The sequence below is a fragment of the Marmota monax genome, unplaced genomic scaffold (genome assembly GCF_021218885.2).
Source record: "Marmota monax isolate L192 unplaced genomic scaffold, Marmota_monax_Labrador192_F-V1.1 WCK01_AAM20220418_F8-fsc00020, whole genome shotgun sequence".
NCBI classification, from domain to species: Eukaryota; Metazoa; Chordata; class Mammalia; order Rodentia; family Sciuridae; genus Marmota; species Marmota monax.
Window position 1 is genome coordinate 6076134 of NW_026692912.1, and position 19217 is coordinate 6095350.

The 19217-nt window shown below is 38.1% G+C and overlaps 1 non-coding gene across 1 annotated transcript; it reads right to left on the bottom strand.

The window, feature by feature from the left end:
- Nucleotides 1-19144: 19144 nt before the first annotated feature.
- Nucleotides 19145-19217, bottom strand: Trnaa-ugc (transfer RNA alanine (anticodon UGC)). Its single transcript has one exon. It is a non-coding gene; the product is annotated as a tRNA-Ala (tRNA).

A 19217-nucleotide genomic window follows, 5' to 3' on the forward strand; every position in this document is an offset into this window, starting at 1 on the left:
GTGTGTGCGTGTGCGCGTGCGCGCGCTTTTTGGCTTCCAATAGTAGCTTTTTTGGGCGCTTTTTTGGCTTCCAATAGTAGCAGCCCCAGTGGAACCTGTTGCTCCCGCGAAAAGATGCCGGGTGAGAGAGATGCCATGTGCCTGGTGAACACCAAGAAAAGGGTTACCTCTTCTGTGTATCCTTCCCAGACCCTTCCAGAGAGAGCTTCTCTGCCTTTGAAGCGCCCCCAGTACACACCCATCACACTCCTGCAACTGTAAGCATTTGACTTGGCCTTTCCCTGCCTCTGCGAGGAGAGGCGGTCTAAGGCAGCGGTTGGGCCGAGTCAAGTCGCTGATCTTAAGAGTGCTCTTCTTGGAAGCCTGAGCTAGCTACTTACTAGTGGTACAGCTTTGAGCACCCATCTGCAAGATGGCGGGGGTTGAGGGAGGTGGGGAATAGTGCTTACCCCCAGAGTAACTTTGAAAATTACATACCTTATAGCTGGGGGGTGTAACTCATTGGTAGGGGGCTTACCTAACATGCATGAGGCCCTGGATTAGATCCCTAAGCGATAAAGGAGGTGGGTGTTAAGAGATTGAGGTAGGAAGATCACAAGTTCCAGAACAGCTTCACCAACTTAGAGAGACTGTGTCCCAGAATAAAAATAATAATAATAATAAAAAGGCCTGGAGATGCTGCTCAGTGGTAAAGTGCCCCTGGATTCAATCCCCAATACCAAAAAACAAAATAAATACCCCCCAAAATACAAAAGAAAATTAAATGTCTTTGTGAAAGAATAAAATGAGTCAAATATCAAGTGCTTAGATTAGTACAGGAGTGTGGTTAATATCTAGATCCCAGTAACAGTCTTCTGAGTTCTTCATAGGTGAAGAACAACCCACTCCATATCCAATTACATACTGTCAAATCCCAGACAACCCACACCATATCCAATTACATACTGTCAAACCCTCACCCAGTCTTTGTCAGTCAATTACATGACTGACATGGATTATACATAATATAAAATTAGGATCTTTCTAAAGATGGTACTTTACCCCTTTTTTTCTGATTTAATATCATGGACATCTCTCTAAATAAACATATATAGATGTAGCTCATTACTTAAATAACTGTCAGGTAATATTCCATAAAAAGTTCCTTTTAACTGAAGCTCACATCAGGAGTGGGGATGTTGTTTTTACCTATTGCCAATCCAGTGAGTACAAATTAGTTTATGCCCTGGATTACCTAAACCAATCAACTGTCTTTGAGCATAGGATTGATCTTTTCTTCTTACCAGGATTTCAATTAACAAGGCGCTAAATGAAAGATTTATTGCTCCAAGAGACAGAATTCCCCATTTTCTATGTAAGATAGCAGTAAGAGGTTTTCAGATGTTAGCTGTACAGCTTTGTCAGTTTCACAGTAAAAGTGGTTTGTTGAATGCAAAAGCTTTTCAATAGAAGAGTTGAAAGAAACCTAGGTGTTTCCGAGAGTGTATTTTGGTTTGATAGAGCTGCCATAACAAAATACCATAGACTGGGTGGCTTAAACAACAGAAATTTACTTTCTCACGTTTTGGAGGCTGGAGTCCAAGATCAGTGTGTAGGTTTGGTTTCTCTTGAGGTCTCATTCCTTGGCTTATTGATGGTCACCTTCTCTCTGTGTCCTCTTATGGCCTTTTCTCTGTATTTGTGCATCTCTGGTGTCTCTCTTCTAATGAGGACACAGTTGGATTACAGTCCAACCTAAAGACCTCAGTTTAATTTAATCACCCTTTTGAAGGTCCAATTTCAAATATAGTTGTATGGATTAAGACTCACTTATATGAGCTCACTTAACCTTAATTGCCTCTTTAAAACCCTGTCTTCAAATATGGTTGCATTTGAGGTACTAGGGTTTGGGACTTTGACATATCAATTTTCTGTGGTGGGAGGAGGGGACACACAATTCAGCCCATAACCCAGTGTATGGTTAAAATATGGTGGGTGCATTCTGTGGGTTACAATACAGCAATCAGAAGCACTGGTTTGATGTATATAACTTGCATGGATCCTAAAAACAAATTCTGCAGTAGAAAAGAAACAGTGTATGCCCAGAAACAGTAATTGTAGTGTATGCCCACCTTAAATAAGAACATGTGGGCTGGGGATGTGGCTCAAGTGGTAGCGTGCTCGCCTGGCATGCGTGCGGCCCGGGTTAGATCCTCAGCACCACATACAAACAAAGATGTTGTGTCCACCGAGAACTGAAAAATAAATATTAAAAAAATTCTCTCTCTCTCTCTAAAAAAAAACTGAAAAAAAAATTAAATAAGAACATGTAAAAAAAAAAAGAAAAAAAAGAAACTACGCACACATTAAACATATCACCATAATTGCCGATAGTAAGAAGCGAAGACTAAGGAATAGTGATTTTTTTAATAATGCACATAAATTACAGAGAGGGAAATAATTCAGCAGACCGGTAACAGTAATGTGCCATAAACTCATTGATGAGTATGAAAAACTCAACCCTCTGCCCCCATGGTCCAAAATCATATATGTTTGGCCCTAACCCCTGGTACAAAATCAAATATGAACAGTGAAGAAACCACAGCACCCCTCCCTCACTTTCTTAGCAGGCTCGACAAAGATTTGGCCTCGGTAAAGCTTCTTGGACACAAGACAACCTGCCTCCCTCTTTCTCTGACATTTGGCCCAAGTGGTAACATTCAGTTGCAACATGTTCCTTCCCATTTGGAGCTTTCTTTATTCTCTAACAAATATTGTGAAGTAACCAAAGTATTTTTTACAAGTTTTTTTTTTTTGTAGTTGTAGATGGACCGAATGCATTTATTTTATTTATTTTTATGTGGTGCTAAGGATTGAACCCAGTGCCTCATACGTGCTAGGCAAGTGCTCTGCCACAGAGCCCCAGCCCCAGCCCTCCAATGTATGTTTAATTGTGGGAGACCAACTTTACACGTGACTGAGTCACACTCCCTGACTGGGTGCTGAGGCGCTCAGTCACAGAAATGTGGCAGAGTTTTCCCCACCCTTCTTGGGTGCGAGGGTCAGTGTCTCGTGCATGGGTGTGTCTTGCTACAGCCCCATGGGTGAAGCTACGCTCACCTGTTCCTTTGTAATATAACCCCTTGCCCTGTTTAGGATAGAATCTTCCATGGAAGTGCCTTGTGTGTGTCCCCTCCTCTTACTGTGCCCTTGGGTGTGGCCTACCCAGGTGTCAGTCAACCTGCTGACAGTGGACATCATGAAGATAAACTCAGCCCCCTGAAACCTGACCCCTTGCCTCATTTGAATAGCTTCTCCTCAATAAAAGGGGTCAGCATGTGCTCTCGCTCTCTCTCTTTCTGCAGACCCTTAAGGTCAGAGGAGCCATCACAGGGACCCCAAAGAAAAAGGTATTTGTGTCTCTTGTGTGGTTATTTCATGCAGCCCAGTTAGCCCAGTTTACCTGGAGTGACCCCTTAGACTTTTAGTCACGGGAACAGAAACCCTGCATTTAATAGCAAAGAGCCAGATAGAAAGGTCTCGTGTTTTGTATATCCAGGGGTGGACCATGCTGTTTGCCTGTTCACTATTCATTCTCCCTTGTCTTTACTACACAATAGCCCACATTTGTTTAGCACAGCAGTGTGCCCAGTTAAAGAATTCTACTTTCCTGTCTTCTTTGTAGCTGAGGTTGTAGCACAGTTCTAATAAGACATAAGCAGAAACGTAATAAATAGGGTGAAGCTTCTAGGAAAGTAATTGTTTTCCTGATTAAAACAAAAAGGGAGAATTTTACTGCAAACATGCGTCTTTCTACTTTTGTCCTTCTCCCTGCTCTCACCAAGGTGCTGTCTTGGTGGTGGAACAAACTTCTTGTGTCCATGTAGAAGAAAGCCACCCACTGGAGATGACACTAGAGAAAATAAAAAGTCACCTGGTTCAATGAGCAGTTGTGCCAGCCCTGAACTTCCTACTTTGGATTTATTATTCCAGAAAGAAGAACAAAGTGCTTTTTAAACCTTGTGGTTTTGGTTTCTAGAACCATATACTGTAGGTCTGATCCAGGAATGGAATAGGTGGAACCTGTGCCACCATGTTTTCCTGGTGAGAATTTATCAAGTCCATCTTTCCTCTAGATGAAAGAAGAACTATCTGGCAATTGATCAAGAAACCACCTCTGCCTGTGAGGAGAGAATTTTCAAAGCTTGCCTGGCACCTAGAAGTGGATTTTAGGGAAACAACCGCAGACCTCTAGCCCCATGACATTGTTAAACAGGATCGGTGTAAAGATTGTGTTATGGTTCAGGTATGTAGTGTCCCCCTACCCACCAAACTCGTATGAGACAATTAAGAACGATCAAAGTTGAAATGATTAGGTTATGAGAATGATAACTGAATCTGTGGATTAATCCAATTGGATGGATTAACTGGGTGGTAACTCTAGGCAGGTAGAGTATGTCTGGAGGAAACAGGTCATTAGGGGTGTCACTTTGCGGTTTATATTTTGTCCCTGGTGAGCAGAGCTCTCTCTGTTTCCTGGCTGTCATGTCCTGAGCTGTTTTCCTCTGCCATACTCTTCTGCCATGATGGCTTGCCTCAGCTTGGGCCCAGAGCTATGCAGCCAGCCAACCATGTTCTGAACCTCTGAAACCAGAGCCAAAATAAACTTTTCCTCTTCTAAGTTGTTCTTATTAAGTCTTTTGGTCACAGAGACTAACACAGATTTGACATGGGATATATAGTACTGGCAAGTAGTAAGGCCCTCAAATATCATTGTTTTCCTCTCCACTTTCACAACTTGTTTTTTTTTAACATTTAAAAATATACTTATTAAATACCTATTGTGAACAAAACATGTTTCAAGTATATCAGATAATCACAACACTTCTGCTTCTTGATATTGAAAGAACTAATAAAACTGCAGGTGTGAAAAGCCTTTGCAAAGTAAGAATTAGACAAATAAAATGTCAGGAATATGTGCCTGCTTGATATGAAATGGAAGGTATAGTTAAGATCTGGCCACACCAGGTCAAACAGGATCTCTCTGCCAATCATTTTGACTCATTATTGCAGCTAGCCAACTCATGGTGATTAGGCAAAGTCATGGCTGATATATACTTAAACACAGAGTCACAGTATAGAACAAAGGATCAAGGGAAAAGATTGCTTTTGCTTTGCTCTGAGAAACTGTATTCAATTCAGTCTTCTGACTGAAGCTTATTCAAAGAACTCTGATCTAGCTCTCTGAGGGAACAATTCACTTAGTAAAATCATGGAAATAATAAAATAATTATTTGCATCAAATGTCTGGTAGGAATTCCTCATGGATTTCTATGACAATGCATTTAAAAACTAGACAAAGTAGGCTCGGTGGCACATGCTTGTAATCCCAGTGAGAGGCTGAGACAGGAGCATTGCAAGTTCAAAGCCAGCCTCAACAACTTAGAGAGGCCCTAACCAACTTAGTGAGACCCTGTCTCAAAATAAAAGAGGCTGGGAATGTATCTCAGTGGTTAAGGACTGGGTTCAATTCCTGGTACAAAACAACAAACAAAACAAATAAAACAAAACATAAAAACAACCTAGACGGATGTGTCCCCTTTTTGCTTCTTTACAACTTCCATTTTACTGGCCTGGTGAGATAGTTGTGATTTGTAATCTCAACCCCACTAGTGACTAGCTCTGTGATCTTGTTTTTTTTTTTTTTTAATATTTTTTAGCTGCAGATGGACACAATACCTTTATTTTATTTGTTTATTTTTATGTGGTACTGAGGATCAAACCCAGTGCCTCATGCATGCTAGGCGAGTACTCTACCACTGAGGCACAATCCCAGCCCCCTGTGATCTTGTGTAAGCTAAGTGGGGCTGCAATTGGAAACCTAGTTAGTCTGCTCCAACACCCTGCATTTTTCTCTGTTCCATTCTACCTCTCAATACAGGTGAAGTAGATGCCTCTTGTAGGTAAGACAAACTTAGGGAAGGTCATAAACGCGGGATTTCTGTGTGTTACTCTCAGGAATGTGATTTCTGATATGCAAATATGCTGAAGTCTCCGAATGTCACTTTCATCCTGGCTTTCCCTCCAGTCCCTCCTCCCACCCTCCTGTCCACTTGGCTAGTGTCTGATGTAATTCTGTTCCAGAGCATCTTTTTCCTCATAATGTTCTGGACTTGGGTTAGGGCATAGAGAGTACACAAGAGGTACCTAAAACATCTTTTTCTATCAGTAAGCAAGCAAGTATGCAAAATAAGTATACAAAACATGATGGGAACAAAAACGAATGGGATCATGTCAAAAGGACCCAAAAACCACCTTATAGGAACTTCTATTGGCCAAATCTGAAACAATTTGAACATCAAAATAAATAATGAAATTAACATATCAGCACCCACATAATTATCAATAACAGTTAATGTTAACTTATACAATAAATTACCATGGGTTCATAAATGCAAAGAAAAGGAAAAGATCTTCCTGATAGTTGAATGCCAACTACTGAAGGTAGGTAGAATGACTGAATTAGAATGTCACCATTTTGCAATCATTTTATTAATAATTGGTTCAGGCAATTATGGAGGCTGAAATTAATACATAAAAGTTTGATAAAGAATAGGATATTTTCATAGTAGATATTTACAAGTATCTTATCATAGATTATTAAAGGAGGAAAAGGTCACTGTACAGTGAAAAACCTTGGCAGACAAGTGAGTAAGGCCAATATTGCCAATAATAAGATAAGTAGATATTATCTCTAGTTTCTTATATTATGCCTGGAGAAGAACACAACATCAGTTCTGTGATATCCTGATGGAAATGCATAACCTGGGTTGAAACACGAGGAAATAACAGAAATATTTAAATTGAGGGATTTTCTACCAATTAACTAGCTTGTAATATAATCTTTAAAAGTGTCGAGATCATGGAATTTAAAGAAAGACTGAGGAACTATTCTAGATCAAAAGAGGCAAAAGAGACATAGCAGCCAGATGGTGCTGAATGAGATTGCAGAGGATGAAAGGATAATCATAACCGACGTAATTGAAATAACCAGTGAAATCTAAATATGAACTGTACATTAGAGCAGGACTTGACAAACTATGGCCTTCAGGTAAAATCCAACTTATTGCCTATTTTTATATATCCTGCAAGGTAAAATGGTTTTTATTTTTTAAAAAAACTTGTTGTAAAAACCATGAAATTTACCACCTGCACCATGTTTAAGTTTATTGTTTAGTAGTAAGTGGGTTCACATTGTTGTGTAACATCTCTAGAAATTTTTCATCTTACCATGCAAAACTCTGTACCCACCGGAACAACTCCTACTTTCACCCTCCTCCAGCCCCAGGCAACCACAATTCAACTTTTCTTTCTGAGTCTGATTATTTTAGATACATCATATAAGTGGAATCATGCAGTATTTGTTCATGACTGGATTCTTTCACTAAGCATAATGTCCTCAAAGTTCATCCATATCATGATATTTGATAGGATTTTGTTCATTTCAGAGGCTATATAATTTTCTATTGTATATATACACTGCATTTTCTATATCTATTTATCCATCCAGGGACATTTTGGTTGGGATTACTGAATGATATGGTAGTTCATCAATTTTAATTTTTTGAGGAATCTCCATGCTTCTTTTCCACAAGAACTGATTACCAACAGTGCACAATGGTTCCAGTTCTCCATATCCTTGCGAACACTTACTAGTTCCTGACAGTGATCGTGGTAATGGGTGGGAGGTAATACCTCCTTAAAGTTTTGATTTTCATTTACCTAATGATAGTGATCTTGAACATCTTTCAGATGCTTTTTGGTCATTTGTATATTTTCTTTGGAGAAGAGTCTAGTCAACTCCTTTGCCCATTTAAGAAATTTTTTTTTTTTAGTTGTAGTTGGACACAATACCTTTATTTTATTTATTTATTTTTATGTGGTGCTAAGGATCAAACCCAGTGCCTTGCATATGCTAGGCAAGTGCTCTACCACTGAGCCACAACCCCAGCCCCTCCTTTGCCCATTTTTAATTAGAATTGGGAAGACACTGGTCACAGGACAGAAAAATCTCATTTAGGAAGAATAAGTTCAAGAGATCTATTTTACATAATGGTGAATACAGTTAATAAAAACATGTTATTAAAATTGCTGAGAGTGGGGGCTGGGGCTGTAGCTCAGTGGTCAAGCACTTGCCTCGCATATGTGAAGCACTGGGTTCGATCCTCAGCACCACATAAAAATAAATAAAGATACTGTGTGTTCATCTACAACTAAATAAATATTTTTTTAAAATTGCTGAGAGTGAATTTTAAGTGTTTTTATCACACACACACAAATGTTAAATATATGCAGAACTCCATTTCTATCCTCTTAGGCTCTCAGCTGAGTCCAAGAATTAAATTTTCATAAACTAGAGTAACAGCAGAGAAGCAGACCAGCTTATTTAATGCAAGTTTTATATGGCATAGGAGTCTCAATATGGAAACGAAGACCCAAAGAAGCAGAGTCAGTTATATACTGAATTGGACAGAGAACGGTAAGTTATGACGAAGCAACTGAATTTCGTTAGCAACTACATTCACAAGGTCCATGGAATTCTCTTGATCTTGACTTTTCATTCTTGAGTACAAGGATGTTGTATCTTTCACATGGGAATTTCATCTGCTCTTAAGAAATACCAGGAAGATGAGAGTGATCATCTTGCATCTGCTATCTTTTAATTTAAATAATCAATGTGCTAGAATGACAGTCATCCCTCATAGGTAATGTGTGTTAAGTAGTTTGATTTAGCCCTTCCACAATGTATACATAAGTCAAAACAAATGTTGTATTTCATAAATATATATGTATATGTAAGTGTATATATATTACATATTGTTGATTAAAAATAAAATAAAAAATATAACCATGCAATGTCATTGTGATTAAGTTTTTGCTGAATGAAATTAAGGTAAACTTAAATTAGGAGCCTCCTTGTAGTTCTTATCAAGTTCAGTTAAAATGTCTTTGAAACAGCCTCTGACTTGTCTGACTTGGCAATTTCCTTTTTCCTTTTTTTTTTTTTGTAGTTGTAGATGGACAGCATGTTATTTATATACTGAATTGGATTTTTGTATGCAGTGCTAAGAATTGAACTTCACACATGGTAGGCAAGTGCTCTACCACTGAGCCACAGCCACAGCCCATGACTTGGCGATTTTTATGAAAGAAATTCATTTAGGGAATGAATCAGGAATCAGGTTAAGCATTTTTTTTTTAACAATTCACCTTTGCCTTCTCAATTTGTTTATTTTAAAATGTGAGTATATGAAAATAATATTGACTTTTCTTATCAAAGACCTTGGAAAGACTAATAGGTATTTGTATATGAGGTAGAAAGGGCAAAAAACCAATCTTGAATTCTGGCCTACCCTTTTACTTGCTGTGTACCTCTGGGTAAAGTCACTAAGAGAAGATGAGAGAATTTGGAACTCTCTATTCTAGAAGAAAAAGTAAGGGAAGATAATGGGTCTGTGTTACATGCTGGAACCCCTCCCATAATCCCTTAATCACACAAAAATTATAAACAAAATTTCTAAATATTGGGATGAATAGGTTGTTTGTGGGTAAAGGGGCTAAATATATAACAATGTAGAAGGAGACAAGCCCATAAGTCACAGATATTGTGGGTGGACTTTGGATGATTGGGGAACAAAATTAATTTTAATGACAGGTTAATCAGATCTCTGAAAGGCAGAAGAGGCTCCTACCACTGACTCTGGATTGTATTTGGGTTTTATTTGCCAAGTGGAGACATTGTCTAGATTCTAGTTTGTAGTTATTCTGAACTGGCAAAGGGGAGCCATTCTTCAATTAGGGTCTTTTCACTTTGGTTTTGTGAGCTATGTGGGAGGAGCAAAGGAGAAATTACTACCAGCAATCACTCAGAGTCGTCCCCGTTTTCTGAGGGGATTATGTTCCACAACCTTCAGTGGATGCTTGAAACCACAAATAAACCCTATATATACTACGTTTTTTTCTTACATGTACACACCTATAATAAAATTTAGCTTAAAATTAGACACAGTAATAGGGCTGGGGCTGTAGCTCAGTGGCAAAGCGCTTGCCTAGCATGCATGAGGCACTGGATTCGATCCTCAGCACCACATAAAAATTAACAAATAAAATAAAGGCATTCTGTCCATCTACAACTACAAAAAAAATTAGACACAGCAAGAGATGAACAATAATAAGAAATAAGAACAATTATACAATATAATTGCTTTGGGATCATTACTAAGTAGAATAAAGGTTATTTGAACACAAACATGATTACACTACAATAATTCATCTTATAACCAAAATAGCTACTAGATGGCTAATGGGCAGGTAGTGTATATAGCCTGGATACAATGGGAAAAGGGGTGATTCATGTCTTGGGCAGGGCTGAGTAGGTGCCACAAGATTTCATCATGCTACTCAAAACAGTGTGCAATTGAACACTTATGAATGGTTTATTTCTGGAATTTTCCACTTAAAAGTTTTGAGCTGTGGTTGACGGTGGTATCTGAAACACAGACAGCAAAACTATAAAGTTGGGGGTCCTATTGTACCTGGATTTCTGTCTAGAAGACTGAGGGAGTTTCAGAGAGAGCTTTTTAGCAACTCTCAGGGAAGTCCTAATATCTTCATTCAAAATAATTTCAAAATGATATGAGGGGTTGAGAAATTGTAGGAAAAGAATGCTTTGTATGAAAGAGTCAAGTATCACAAATAACAGCGAGTGGTTTGTGGTCAAAGGAAAAAACAAGTGCTGGATATTGGTTATCTGTATATTTCTTTAGCCTGGACTCTTGGCCTCATGCTTGAGTTATAGCACAGGGGACACTAACAAAGAAAAAAGTGAAAACTTAAATAAGTGGTATCACTAAACTCTCTGTAATGTACTGAGTAGCCTTGCTACTGTCACGAGCGGTTACTATGACTCATTCTGAGGCACAGTTAGATTCCATCAAATCTATTTTATTGATGTTCATCGAACTTTAGATACACATTCTAAGTCCTGAGCGTTCACTTGTGACATGTCTAAGTCCAGGTTACTGAACTCGATCTGAGCCGGAGGAGTCTGGCGCAAGGAGGACAACAGTGATGGAGGTCTTGGTCTCTCTATCCATGTCCTGTTCGTCTCCCCAACCTCCAAAAGGCTGGGTTTTTAAGTCATAGTTCAGTTGTGTTTGCAGCTGATAACTGGGTGAGCTCTGGGGTCTACACCCAGGTGTAGACTCTTATGTCACTAACTTAAATCTATTTAAGTTCTGTGGTTTATCTAAGTTTTGCAGTTTACACTACATCATGGACATAATGCTTATAGTCTTTATCTAACATACACACTCATTAATATAATCCACAGTCAATAATCCTATATTTTTCTGGTACTCATATCAGCTACTAAGCAGCTTCAACATGGATGGCAGATGGCACTGTCAACTTTGACCTTATTAGACACACTGAGATTAAATGACCTAACTACATCCAAGATTACTGCCATGTTTGGAGGGCTACTAGAAGGATTCCCAAGATTTAGTATACTGTTTCATATCAAAGATTTATTACAGCAATGTAATAAGGAGGGAAAAGAATCAGGAAGAGTCTGGAGACACCCATAGGTGAGTATCCCTAAGCTCTCTTCCCATGAGGGATGATGTAGTGGCAACCCCTTTCTCCACAGAAAAGTCTTAATTGGTATTCTCCAGGAATCTTCACCATGGCTGATTTTAGGGACTGTCAGCAAAAGAGTCTCTACAAAAGAGTTCAATGTAGATAAACTTCCTATTTTTGTGTTGCGCTGTCTTACTTGGCCACCGGCTGGGAAGAAATCAGCACTCTGGGTGCTGGACACCCACTTACTAGTTTTTCACAAACATGTATCCAGTGTAGTAGTCTGTAGAAATGTGTAAACAAGGACTCTGGCCTTGAGCTGGCTTCACAGAGATGGCTACATTTCTGATAAGAGAAGTTACCAATTGGGCTCCACGGTAACAGCTGGCAGGGGGAGGAAAGAAAGGGGAGAAGAAGCTCTCCCTTTCTCAGGTGCTGTCCTTGAAGGGTTAACTTGCCCAGAACAGTGATAGAAAAAGCTGCTGTTATGTGGGCTGGGGATATGGCTCAAGCAGTAACATGCTCACCGAGCATGCGCGGGGGCGCGCTGGGTTCGATCCTCAGCACCACATAAAAAATAAAATAAAGATGTTGTGTCCACTAAAAAATAAATATTAAAAACTTCTCTCTCTCTTTTTTAAAAAAAAAAAAAAGAAAGAAAGAAAAAGCTGCTTTTATGTGAACTTCTGCAGACTGAACTTCTGAGCCCCTTCCTTTACATGCTGGGTATAAAGTTCTGAAACTACCTGAACTTAGGGTTCAGGGGATTGATTATAGCAAAAGCTGCCCTCTGAACCTGACTGCAGCTGAATAAAACTGTTTCCTGCTATCTTTGGTGCCTTGCCTCATCTGTCCCTACAACAATGACACAGCACATTCTTCCCTCTGCAATGAGAACGTGTCCCCTCAACAATAAGTACTGAGGAAGAACTTGAACTGCAGATTAGATGTGTTAGCTCATATTTTGGCTTAGAAAGTCAAGGGGAATGAGAATCAGATTACGTGGAATTTAGAGGACATAGGACAGAAGGACATAGGTCAGAAGCTCTGTCACTGGTGCTTAAATGAAGACATTTCTGAGGAAGGTTTCATCAGGGTAGAAACTGCTGAGGAAGCATGAGTTGAGCCTCTCGCCCTCCCCAACCATCCATGAATTAATCACAGGAAGTACAACATATTCTGGCCCCATCTATGTTGTTGATCTCAGAATATTGAGAAAATGGTAAAAATCACACAGTATGAGTTATAAACATCTCATGTTCCTGTCCTGATGTTTTTCAAGTTTAGTTTTTCTGTAGAGTTTCAGAAAGAGAAAGAGTTATTTTTAGGTTTGGGTTTGAACCAGATAGCTTCCTCATTTTGAGAGCAAAGGGGGTGGCAGGGAGAAAATCCACAAAATTTATCTGTGAAAAGGAACAAATAGGGAAGATAGATATAGGATTGTTTTCAACATGTCCTCTTTCCTGTTATCTAATGCCTCAAAAACTTGAAGTTAATCTTATAAATTCAACAGGTGTTCTTGGATTTTTCTTTTCACATCTTTCAAGAAAGACTAATTCAGTTTCTTTCTTCCTATTATATAGAAAACCAAGAATTTCGTGTTGTGTTCAAAATAATTAAACCATGAATTCAATTTGTTCCATTTTTATATATATATATATATATATATATATATATATATATATATATATATATGTTTCAAACAGGAATACCTAGACTCACAGTCTGGTTGCTTAAACATAACCAGACAGGCCATGGTCAGAGATAATCACAAAGTTTGTGCACAAATTCAATTTCCTATGACAAAAATAGTTGATAATTGGGAGTGAAAAAAGTCAGTTTTCCTTGTGATGGTTTGGCTATGAGGTGTCCCCCAAAACTCCTGTATTAACACAGGAATGTGAAATGATTGAATTGTGAGAGCTGTAATACATCCCAGTTTGAATGGATTGACAGGGCAGTAGCTGTAGGCAGGCGTGCATGGGCTGGCTGGAAAAGGTGGGTCTCTGGGGTGTGTCCTGGAAGGGTGCACTTCCCTATGGCCCTCTCCTCCCCATTTCCTGATACCAGCCTTGAGCTGAGCTGCTTTCCTCTGCTGGGTCCTTCCTCCATGGTATCCTGCCTCACCTTGGGCCCAGAGCAGTAGAGTCAGTATGGAATGAGACCTTGAAACCATGAGCCCCAAACAACCTTTTTCTCCTTTAAATTGTTCTTATTTGGTATTTTGGTTACAGTGATGCAAAATCTAACTAAAGCACCTTTAACAAGTATAATTCCCCTTATTAATTAGAAGTAGTCTCGGGGTTGCAACATCACTAACTTTACTAAGCAAATATTTACAAAGCACGTTAGTTATAAATAAGAGATAGAGCAGGTATGAATTTAAACTAGACAACTTTTTTCTTTTCTTGGAGAGTCTAGAGATTCTTTGTCATTGATGTTTCTAAAATCCTTAAATAGAAGCAATTCTCATATTGGTAAACCACTGCATTCATAAGTCACACGGGCATGTATGCTGGCACTTCAATCCAACCAAGGCCAAAGTACCCTCAATACCAAGAACTGGTCACATTTGCAGCATCAGTATTTGTAGTAGTATGGTGACAGTGACACCTGCAATAGGTATGGGGGTATGGCTAAGCCTCTTGGTCAATTCCCTCAGAAACACTAGAATGAGAAGAATACGTCAGCGAGTAGACAAGCTGGTGACAGAATACCCTACTCGTCACAAAAAATTTCAGGTTGCTAGAGACCCTGTGGAGCAGATGTGGACCATTCAAGAAATGTTTTTATTATTATTATTATTATTATTATTATTATTTTATGAACCTCATTTGAAACTCTAGGTTGGTGTGGCCTGGATAACATATATACAGCACGAGAATGAATGTCTTTGTGCATACCTCCTTTCCCATGTTTGGAATTTTTTTCTTATGGTAGAAAAGTATTGGGCCAAGAGTATGAGTAGTTTCTGGGAATTGAAACAATGCTTGAGCTCCTCAATTACAGGTATTACAATCACCACATTACTTTGCAAACAGTTATCTCAATTATTAATTTATGCAATCCCAAGGAAAGTGTGAACTGTCCTCTTTCACCCATTTTGCTAAAATTGACTATTGCAAATTTTACAGTCTTTGCTAATTTTGTCAGGTAAATATCATTTGAGGCTAATATTTGCATTCCTAGGATTACTAAACAAATTAAGTATCTCCTTTTCTGTCAACTGGTTTGATTTCTTTTTCTGAGAATGCCTATTGAAGATTGTTGTTGGTTTAAAAAATTTTTTAAAATTAGCTATACATAAATATAGAATGCATTTATGCACTACATAAGTAGAATGCATTTATGCACTTTGATATATCATACATAGATGGGATATAATTTCTCAATTTTTGTAATTGTACATGTTGCAGAATCATATTGGTCATGCAGTCACATATATACATACATTGATAATGTCTGTTTCATTCTACTATCTTTCCTATCCTCATATCCCCTCCCCTTTCCTCTCATCACTTCCCTCTACCTAATCTAAGGTAATGCTATTCTTTCCTAGCGTCCCCTGCCTTATTGTGAATTAGCTTCTGTATATTAGAGAAAACATTTGGCCCCCGGTTCTGTGGGACTAGCCTACTTCACCCAGCATGATATTGTCAAACTCCAACCATTCACTGGCAAATGGCATAACCTCACTCCTCTCCAAAGCTGAGCAATACTCCACTGAGCATATACACCACATTTTATTTATCCATTCATCTATTGAGGGACACCTAGCTTGGTTCCATAATCTAGCTATTGTGAATTGAGCTATAAACATTGATGTGGCTGGGTACTATAGCATGCTGACTTCAAGTCCTTTGGGTATAAACCAAGGAGTGGGATAGCTGGGTCAAATGGTGGTTCCATTCCCAATTTTCTGAGGAATCTCCATACTGCTTTCCATAGTGGATGCACCAATTTGCAGTCCCACCAGCAATGTGTAAGTGTACCTTTTCCCCACATCCTTGCCAACATTTATTGTTGCCTGTATTCTTGATGATTGTCATTCTGACTGGAGTGAGATGAAATCTTGGAGTAGTTTTGACTTGCATTTCTCTAATTGTTAGAGCTGTTGAACACTTTTTCATATATTTGTTGATCAATTGTATTTCTTCTTCTGTGAAGTGTCTGTTCAGTTCCTTAGCCCATTTATTGATTGGGTTATTTTTTATTTATTTAATTATTTGTGTGTGTGTGTGTGTGTGTGTGTGTTTTGAGTTCTTTATATATCCTAGAGATGAATGCTTTAGTGGAGGTGCATGTGGTAAATATTTTCTCCCAGGCTGTAGGCTCTCTCCTCACATTATTGTTTCCTTTGCTGAGAAGAAGCTTTTAAATTTGAATCCATCCCATTTATTGACTCTTGATTTTACTTCTTGTGCTTTAGGAGTCTTGTTAAGGAAGTCAGATCCTAGCTGAAAAGGTGAAGATTTGGGCCTATTTTTTCTTCTATTAGCCACAGGGTCTCTGTTCTAGTGCCCAAGTCTTTGAGTTGATTTTTGTGCAGGGTGAGAGGGAAAGGTTTCATTTCATTTTGCTACATATGGATTTCCAGTTTTGCCAGCACCATTTGTTGAATAGGCTATCTTTTCTCCAGTGAATGTTTTTGGCACCCTTGTCTAGTATGAGATAACCGTATTTATGTGGGTTTGTCTCTGTGTCCTCTATTCTGTATCATTGGTCTACAAGTCTATTTTGGTGCCAATATCATGCCATTTTGTTACTATAGCTCTGTAGTATAGTTTAAGGTCTGGTATGGTGATGCCTCCTGCTTCACTTTTCTTGCTAAGGATTGCTTTAGCTATTCTAGGTCTCTTATTTTTCCAAATAAATTTTGGGATTGCTTTTTCTATTTCTATGAAGAATGTCATTGGGATTTTAGTAGGAATTGCATTAAATCTGTATAATACTTTTGGTAGTATGACCATTTTGACAATATTAATTCTGCCTATCCAGGAGCATAGGAGATCTTTCCATCTTCTGAGGTTTTCTTCAATTTCTTTCATTAGTGTTCTGTAGTTTTCATTGTAGAGGTCTTTCACCTCTTTTGTTATATTGATTCCCAGGTATTTTATTTGTTTTGAGGCTATTGTGAATGGAATAGTTGTCCTAATTTATCCTTTAGTGGATTCATCCCTGATATATAGAAATACATTTGATTTATGAGTGTTGATTTTATAACCGGCTACTTTGCTGAATTCATTTATTAGTTCTAGAAGTTTTCTGGTGGAATTTTTTGGATCTTCTAGGTATAGAATTATGTCACCAGTAAATAGTGATAGTTTGAGCTCTTCTTTACCTATTTGTATCCCTTTAATTTCTTTCTTTTGTCTAATTGCTCTGGCTAGAGTTTCAAGGATGATGTTGAATAGAAGTGGTGAAAGAGGATTGTTCCAGTTTTTGAGGGAATGCTTTCAATTTTTCTCCATTTAGAATGATGCTGGCCTTGGGTTTATATATAGCTTTTACAATGTTGAGGTATGTTCCTACTATTCCTAGTTTTTCTAGTGTTTTGAACATGAAGGTGTGCTGTATTTTGTCAAATGCTTTTTCTGCATCTATTGAGATGATCATATGATTCTTGTTTTTAAGTCTATTAATATGATGGATTACATTTATTGATTTCTGTATGTTGAACCAACCCTGCATCCCTGGGATGAATCCCACTTGATCATGGTGCATTATCTTTTAAATATGTTTTTGTATGTGATTTGCCAGAATTTTATTTATTTATTCATCAGGGATATTGGTCTGAAGTTTTCTTTCCTGATGTGTCTTTGTCTAGTTTTGTATCAGATGATATTAGCCTCATAGAATGAGTTTGGAGGTGTTTCTTCCTTTTCTATTTCATGGAATACTTTGAGGAGTATTGGTGTTAATTCTTCTTTGAAAGTCTTTTAGAACTTGGCTGAGGATCCATCTGGTCCTGGGCTTTTCTTTTTTTTTTTTTTTTCAGGACTTTTGCTTTTATTATGATTAGGCCAGAAATGAGCTGACGACTACAACAATCTGTTCATACTCTCCTACTACAGAACATTACCAAGTAAATCTAGGTTGTGAACACAAAATTGGTCTTTTTGCAAGGCTTGATTTTCTTTTTTTTTTAAGAGTCTTTTTAAAAATATTTTTTTAATTATAGGTGGACACGATATCTTTCTATGTATTTATTTTTATGTGGTGCTGAGGATCGAACCCAGTGCCTCATGCATGCTAGGCAAGTGCTCTACCTCTGAGCCACAACTCCAGCCCCTTGATTTTCTTTCTTTTTTTTAAAATTTTTTATTGTTGGCTGTTCAAAACATTACATAGTTCTTGATATATCATATTTCACACTTTGATTCAAGTGGGTTATGAGCTCCCATTTTTACCCCATATACAGATTGCAGAATCACATCAGTTACACATCCATTGATTTACATATTGCCATACTAGTGTCTGTTGTGTTCTGCTGCCTTTCCTGTCCTCTACTATCCCCCCTCCCCTCCCCTCCCCTCCCCTCTTCTCTCTCTGCCCCCTCTATTGACATTCATTTGTCCCCCTTGTATTATTTTTCCCTTTCCCCTCACTTCCTCTTGTGTGTACTTTTGTATAACTCTGAGGGTCTCCTTCCATTTCCATGCAATTTCCCTTCTCTCTCCCTTTCCCTCCCACCTCTCATCCCTGTTTAATGTTAATCTTCTTCTCATGCTCTTCGACCCTACTCTGTTCTTAGTTACTCTCCTTATATCAAAGAAGACATTTGGCATTTGTTTTTTAGGGATTGGCTAGCTTCACTTAGCATAATCTGCTCTAATGCCATCCATTTCCCTGTAAATTCTATGATTTTGTCATTTTTTAATGCAGAGTAATACTCCATTGTGTATAAATGCCACATTTTTTTTATCCATTCATCTATTGAAGGGCATCTAGGTTGGTTCCACAGTCTTGCTATTGTGAATTGTGCTGCTATGAACATCGATGTAGCAGTGTCCCTGGGCTTTTCTTGATTGGTAGGCTTTTGATGGCATTTTCTATTTAATTACTTGAAATTGATCTGTTTAAATCATGTTATGACTTCCTCATTCAGTTTGGGTAGGTCATATGTCTCTAGAAATTTGTTGATTTCTTTGATATTTTTTAATTCATCAGAGTATAAATTTTCAGAATAGTTTCTAAGTATCTTCTATATTTTAGACACGTCCCTTGTGATATTTCCTTCTTCATCTTGGATTTTAGAAATTTGAGTTTTCTCTATTTTTCTCTTCATTAGCATGGCCAAGGGTTTATCTATTTAATTTATTTTTTAAAAGACCCAACTTTTGCTTTGCAAATTTTTTCAATTGTTTCTTTTGTTTCAATTTCATTAATTTCAGCTCTGATTTTAATTATTTCCTGTCTTCAACTGATTCTGGTGTTGTTCTTCTTTTTCTAGGGCTTTGAGATACAGTGTTAGGCCATTTATTTGTTGACTTTCTCTTCTTTTTTTTTTTTTTTTTTTTTTTTTTGGTGGTGCTGGGGATTGAACCCAGGGCCTTGTGCATGCAAGGCAAGCACTCTACCAACTGAGCTACATCCCC